Raw genomic sequence first — 8,193 nt, forward strand, 5'->3', positions numbered from 1 at the left:
ATGTCTGCAGTGTGCACTTTCAGTTTAAGAATTTTGAAAACTCCCAAGTTAAATTACAGTAAAATGTAGGCAAAATATATATTGAAAGTACATTTTATACTACAAATAAATAAACATTTTATTATATCCCATTAACACTAAGGGAAATACTAAGGTCTAAGACTGGTCTATTTGTCCATAGAAGGGATTATTGGTGGTTTAGTTTAGATTTCTTGTATATGATGCACAGTATATGTGTCTGTACTTTTTTTTTAAACTTTTTTACACAACGCTTTGTTGCCTCACAAGGTCGTTACAATAGAATTTGGAGACAAAATATTTTGCAACAAACACAATAAACTGTAAACAAATCCCAGCTCTGAACACAAACAAAACTGATCAGCAGACGCCCCCAGTAATACAGCAGAACGTGGGCGCCTCTGCACCCTAATAAAACAGCAGAATGTTGCTCCTCTGCCCCCTAGTTATACAGCAGAACGTTGCTCCTCTGCCCCCTAGTAATACAGCAGAACGTTGCACCTCTGCACCCAGTAATACAGCAGAGCATTGCGCCTCTGCTCCCAGTAATACAGCAGAGCATTGGGCCTCTGCTCCCAGTAATACAGCAGAACGTTGCACCTCTGCCCCCAGTAATAAAGCAGAATGGTGTGCCTCTGCCACCAGTAATACAGCAGAACTTTGTTGTTACAGATGCCAGGCTGCCAAGGCTACCCCCACCCCTCCTACTACCTGGCTAACTCCTTTTTACTGCAGATTTGGCCCTTTCATGGCTTACAGAATCTCCCAGACCTTTTCTATTGCTTGTTTTGTGGTTTGTACATTAGTGATGTCCCGAACTGTTCGCCCGCGAACGGTTCAAAGCGAACATAGCTTGTTCGCGTTCGCGTTTGTGGGCGAACACATGGCGATGTTCGATCCGCCCCTATGTGTCATCATTGTGGAAACTTTGACCCTTTATGTCACAGCCGCCTGACACATTAGAGCCAATCAACATCAGACACTCCCTCACAGACCCTCCCAGCTACTCGGAATCCTCCATTTTAGACTCATAACGACCTTGCTTTCTTAATGAGAGGACGTGTTGTGTTTTTGCTCCTGACATTAATAGGAAAAACATAGCTAGGCTAGTGTATTTACAGTCCAGAAGGACTCCACTCATCTCTACTGCAAGCACAGCACCCCAAAAAGCCCTTTTTAGGGCTATATTTCGTGCCGTTTTTTTTTGTTTGTTTGTTTTTTATTAGCATTTGCCTGGCTTTCAGCTGTGTGTTTAAGGCTCACAGCATATGCTGTGACTACTGCCACCACTGATATCTCCCTAACAACATTAGTTTAAATTTAACTAACCCAAAAATATAATTATTTTTCTAGTGTAATTTTTTTTCATTTTCTATCAGACCAGTGTCACACAGCATATACTCTGGTTCATTGCTCTGTGCCAGCCAGCAGCCAGCAGTGTTAATATCCGTTTATAACATTATTTTAAATTAAAAAAAAAAAAAAATATTTTGCTAGTGTAATCTAATTACATTTACTATCAGGCCTGTGTCTGTCAGGCTCACTCAGCATTAATATACCTCATTTTTTTTCAGTCTTTTGGTTAATTGGTCTGTGCCAGGCAGCCACCCAGCACTCATATCTATTCTTCTTCACCTTAATTTTAATATATAAAAAAAAAAGTTTAAATTTGTTTGCTAGTGTAATCTAATATAATTTTCTATCCGGCCTGTGTGTTTTGCTGACATACAGAGCCTACTGTGTTTACTTGCTGCCCTCCCTAGTCTATGAGACACGACTCATATGTGTTTAACCTTTTTTTAATTCCCCCCCCAAAAAAATAATTTCAATCATTTTTCTAGTGTAATCTAATAGTATTTTCTATCAGGCGTGTGTGTATCCGACTTACAGAGCCTACTGTTTTTAATAGCTGCCCTTCCAAGGCTATCAGCCACGACTCATATGTATGTGCTTAACCTTTTCTTAAAATTTCCAAAAAAAAGTCTTTAAATCATTATGCTAGTGTAATCTAATTGTATTTTCTATCAGGCCTGTGTCTAACTGTCTATCTGACTTACACAGCATACTGTTGTTAATTGCTGCCCTACGTAGCAGCCAGCCAGTGCGACCACTCATAGAGTCATATGTGCATTGCACTTCTTAACATAATTTTAATATTAAAATCTAAAATTTTAAAATATTTTTCTAGTGTAATCTAACTTAATTTTCTATCAGTCCTGTGTTTTTGTCACTTACACAGCATACTGTGTTAAATTGCTGCCCTACCTACCATCCACGACTCATATCTACCAGCCTGTGTGCCAGGCCCAACTAGCCAATTAGTGGCACCAATCACAATTCTTGTAACAGTAATTAAAAAAAAATATTAATTTTTTGGACTGCAAATATTCAGTCTCCTAGTGCATTGAATTGCATTTACCTCCTGCCTGCCACTGCCAGCCTTTTGTGCCAGGCCGTCTAGCCAACTATTTACACCAATCATAATTGTTGTCACAGACAGTATAGTTACTAATTAAAATAAAAAAATTTTTTTATTGTTGATCTTAATCCTCAGTTTGCTTGTGCCCTAGAATTGCACTTTTCTACTGCCTTCCAAGCCTGTGTGCCAGGCCTACTTGAAAAATATTTACACCAATCATATTTGTTGTGACAGTATTCTTAATAATTAAAAATTAAAATTTTTGGTAATAGTTGTTGAGAATCCTCAGTTTGCTGGTGCCATTGAATAGCACTTTCATGCTGCCTTGCAGCCTGCTGTGAGCCAGGCCCACCTAGCCAATTGTTGCCAGCAATCATATTTCTTTTAACAGTATTGCAAAAATTATCAATCATCACTGTTTTGACTGTCAGTAATCAGTCTCCTAGTGTCCTTGAATTGTATCTACCTCCTGCCTGCCAGCCTTTTGTGCAAGGCCGTCTTGCCAACTATTTACACCAATCCTAATTTTTTGTCACAGTATAGTTACTAATTAAAATTAAAAAATTCTTGATTGTTGATGATCTTAATCCTCAGTTTGCTCGTGCCCTAGATTTGCACTTTTCTACTGCCTTCCAAGCCTGTGTGCCAGGCCTACTTGAAAAATATTTACACCAATCATATTTGTTGTGACAGTATTCTTAGTAATTAAAAATTAAAATTTTTGTTAATAGTTGTTGTGAATCCTCAGTTTGCTGGTGCCAGTGAATAGCACTTTCCTCCTGCCTTGCAGCCTGCTGTGTGCCCGGCCCACCTAGCCAATTATTGCCAGCAATCATATTTCTTTTAACAGTATTGCAAAAATTGTCAATCATCACTGTTTTGACTGTCAGTAATCAGTCTCCTAGTGTCCTTGAATTGCATCTACCTCCTGCCTGCCAGCCTTTTGTGCCAGGCCGTCTTGCCAACTATTTAAACCAATCATAATTTTTGGTCACAGTATAGTTACTAATTAAAATTAAAAAATTCTTGATTGTTGATGATCTTAATCCTCAGTTTGCTCGTGCCCTAGAATTGCACTTTTCTACAGCCTTCCAAGCCTGTGTGCCAGGCCTACTTGAAAAATATTTACACCAATCATATTTGTTGTGACAGTATTCTTAATAATTAAAATTTAAAATTTTTGTTAATAGTTGTTGTGAATCCTCAGTTTGCTGGTGCCATTGAATAGCACTTTCCTCCTGCCTTGCAGCCTGCTGTGAGCCAGGCCCACCTAGCTAATTGTTGCCAGCAATCATATTTCTGTTAACAGTATTGCAAAAATTGTCAATCATCACTGTTTTGACTGTCAGTAATCAGTCTCCTAGTGTCCTTGAATTGCATCTACCTCCTGCCTGCCAGCCTTTTGTGCCAGGCCGTCTTGCCAACTATTTACACCAATCCTAATTTTTGGTCACAGTATAGTTACTAATTAAAATTAAAAAATTCTTGATTGTTGATGATCTTAATCCTCAGTTTGCTCGTGCCCTAGAATTGCACTTTTCTACTGCCTTCCAAGCCTGTGTGCCAGGCCTACTTGAAAAATATTTACACCAATCATAGTTGTTGTGACAGTATTCTTAATAATTAAAAATTAAAATTGTTGGTAATAGTTGTTGAGAATCCTCAGTTTGCTGGTGCCATTGAATAGCACTTTCCTGCTGCCTTGCAGCCTGCTGTGAGCCAGGCCCACCTAGCCAATTGTTGCCAGCAATCATATTTCTGTTAACAGTATTGCAAAAATTGTCAATCATCACTGTTTTGACTGTCAGTAATCAGTCTCCTAGTGTCCTTGAATTGCATCTACCTCCTGCCTGCCAGCCTTTTGTGCCAGGCCGTCTTGCCAACTATTTACACAAATCCTAATTTTTGGTCACAGTATAGTTACTAATTAAAATTAAAAAATTCTTGATTGTTGATGATCTTAATCCTCAGTTTGCTCGTGCCCTAGAATTGCACTTTTCTACTGCCTTCCAAGCCTGTGTGCCAGGCCTACTTGAAAAATATTTACACCAATCATAGTTGTTGTGACAGTATTCTTAATAATTAAAAATTAAAATTGTTGGTAATAGTTGTTGAGAATCCTCAGTTTGCTGGTGCCATTGAATAGCACTTTCCTGCTGCCTTGCAGCCTGCTGTGAGCCAGGCCCACCTAGCCAATTGTTGCCAGCAATCATATTTCTTTTAACAGTATTGCAAAAATTGTCAATCATCACTGTTTTGACTGTCAGTGATCAGTCTCCTAGTGTCCTTGAATTGCATCTCCCTCCTGCCTGCCAGCCTTTTGTGCCAGGCCGTCTTGCCAACTATTTACACCAATCATAATTTTTGGTCACAGTATAGTTACTAATTAAAATTAAAAACATCTTGATTGTTGATGATCTTAATCCTCAGTTTGCTCGTGCCCTAGAATTGCACTTTTCTACAGCCTTCCAAGTCTGTGTGCCAGGCTTACTTAAAAAATATTTACACCAATCATATTTGTTGTGACAGTATTCTAATAATTAAAAATTAATTTTTTTGGTAATAGTTGTTGTGAATCCTCAGTTTGCTGGTGCCATTGAATAGCACTTTCCTCCTGCCTTGCAGCCTGCTGTGAGCCAGGCCCACCTAGCCAATTGTTGCCAGCAATCATATTTCTGTTAACAGTATTGCAAAAATTGTCAATCATCACTGTTTTGACTGTCAGTAATCAGTCTCCTAGTGTCCTTGAATTGTATCTACCTCCTGCCTGCCAGCCTTTTGTGCCAGGCCGTCTTGCCAACTATTTACACCAATCCTAATTTTTGGTCACAGTATAGTTACTAATTAAAATTAAAAAATTCTTGATTGTTGATGATCTTAATCCTCAGTTTGCTCGTGCCCTAGATTTGCACTTTTCTACTGCCTTCCAAGCCTGTGTGCCAGGCCTACTTGAAAAATATTTACACCAATCATATTTGTTGTGACAGTATTCTTAGTAATTAAAAATTAAAATTTTTGTTAATAGTTGTTGTGAATCCTCAGTTTGCTGGTGCCAGTGAATAGCACTTTCCTCCTGCCTTGCAGCCTGCTGTGTGCCCGGCCCACCTAGCCAATTATTGCCAGCAATCATATTTCTTTTAACAGTATTGCAAAAATTGTCAATCATCACTGTTTTGACTGTCAGTAATCAGTCTCCTAGTGTCCTTGAATTGCATCTACCTCCTGCCTGCCATCCTTTTGTGCCAGGCCGTCTTGCCAACTATTTAAACCAATCATAATTTTTGGTCACAGTATAGTTACTAATTAAAATTAAAAAATTCTTGATTGTTGATGATCTTAATCCTCAGTTTGCTCGTGCCCTAGAATTGCACTTTTCTACTGCCTTCCAAGCCTGTGTGCCAGGCCTACTTGAAAAATATTTACACCAATCATAGTTGTTGTGACAGTATTCTTAATAATTAAAAATTAAAATTGTTGGTAATAGTTGTTGAGAATCCTCAGTTTGCTGGTGCCATTGAATAGCACTTTCCTGCTGCCTTGCAGCCTGCTGTGAGCCAGGCCCACCTAGCCAATTGTTGCCAGCAATCATATTTCTTTTAACAGTATTGCAAAAATTGTCAATCATCACTGTTTTGACTGTCAGTAATCAGTCTCCTAGTGTCCTTGAATTGCATCTACCTCCTGCCTGCCAGCCTTTTGTGCCAGGCCGTCTTGCCAACTATTTACACAAATCCTAATTTTTGGTCACAGTATAGTTACTAATTAAAATTAAAAAATTCTTGATTGTTTATGATCTTAATCCTCAGTTTGCTCATGCCCTAGATTTGCACTTTTCTACAGCCTTCCAAGCCTGTGTGCCAGGCCTACTTGAAAAATATTTACACCAATCATATTTGTTGTGACAGTATTCTTAATAATTAAAAATTAAAATTGTTGGTAATAGTTGTTGTGAATCCTCAGTTTGCTGGTGCCATTGAATAACACTTTCCTGCTGCCTTGCAGCCTGCTGTGAGCCAGGCCCACCTAGCCAATTGTTGCCAGCAATCATATTTCTTTTAACAGTATTGCAAAAATTGTCAATCATCACTGTTTTGACTGTCAGTAATCAGTCTCCTAGTGTCCTTGAATTGCATTTACCTCCTGCCTGACAGCCTTTTGTGCCAGGCCATCTTGCCAACTATTTACACCAATCATAATTTTTGTCTACAGTATAGTTACTAATTAAAATTACAAAATTTGTGATTGTTGATCTTAATCCTCAGTTTGCTCGTGCCATTGAATTGCACTTTTCTACTGCCTGCCAGCCTGTGTGCCAGGCCCAACTATCCAATTAGTGCCAGCAATCATATTTCTTTTAACAGTATTGCAAAATTTGTCAACCATCACTGTTTAGACTGTCAATCTGCAGTCTACTAGTGCCCTTGAATTGCATTTTCCTCCTGCCTGCCTGCCTGTGTGCCAGTCCCAACTAGCCAATTAGTGCAACCACTCATATTTATTGTAACAGGATTGGAATTTTTTTTAATCATAACTGTTTTGACTGTGATTCTTCAGTCTCCTAGTGCCATTGAATTGCAGTTTCCTTTCTCCCAGCGTGTGTGCCAGACAGGCCCATTTGCTAACTAGTGCCAAACAATCATATTTGTTGCCACAGTACTTGTAATATTTAAAAAAATTAACAATTTGTGATTTTTAAAACATCTGTCTTTTTTGTTGTTGTCAGTCTCACAGCGTATACTGTGCCCACTTTCACAGTGCCACCACTCAATTGGTGTAATAGTATTGTCAGTGTCCATTTAAAAAAAAATGACAGGCAGAGGCAGGCCACCCCGCAGGTTCCGTGGTAGTGGTGCTGTGATTCCTTTAGACCCTACAAATATGCACATTGTTCAGACGCCGGGTGCCAGGGGGGACGCAAAAACTTCTGAGGAGGACCTAGTTGAATGGCTAACACAGGACACCCAATCTTCTTCAGCTTCCGCTGCTAGTCCTCCTAACCTTGACGCACCATCTAAGTCCAGCTGTGCTTTGGGCAGGTCTCAAGTGACCAGTGCCACTCCCCCACCTGTCGCCACCACCAACACTAGCACCACAGCCGCTTCAATTGATCTGTCACAGGAGTTATTGACACATCATTTGGAAGAAATGAGTGATGCGCAACCATCATTGACAGAGGATGTAGATAATAGTGATCAGTCTCAGTCAGGCAGCATTACCGACATGGAGGTACGGTGTGATGATGATGATGATGTTGTACCCGCTGCTGCTTCCTTTCTTGATGTTTCAGATACAAGTGAAGCGGTTGATGATGATGTGTCAGTGGATGTCACGTGGGTGCCTGCTAGAAGAGAAGAAGAAGAGGGGGAAAGTTCAGATGGGGAGACAGAGAGGAGGAGGAGACGATTTGGAAGCAAGGGGAGGTCGTCTCAAGGAGCTAGTGGCACAGTCAGACAGCATGCATCGTCACCATGGGTCAGCCAGACAGCACGCCAACGCCCATCAACGCATGCTGTTGCCACCACCAGAATGCCGTTATCGCAGAGCTCAGCAGTGTGGCATTTTTTTTGTGTGTCTGCCTCTGACAACAGCAATGCCATTTGCAACCTCTGCCAAAAGAAACTGAGTCGTGGGAAGTCCAACAGCCACCTAGGTACAACTGCTTTGCGAAGGCACATAGTCTCCCATCACAAAGGCCGATGGGAAGAACACATGAGTAGAAGCAGCACACAAAGTGAAAGCCGCCCTCCTCCTCCTGC

Source organism: Bombina bombina, chromosome 7, assembly GCF_027579735.1.
Source record: "Bombina bombina isolate aBomBom1 chromosome 7, aBomBom1.pri, whole genome shotgun sequence".
NCBI lineage: Eukaryota > Metazoa > Chordata > Amphibia > Anura > Bombinatoridae > Bombina > Bombina bombina.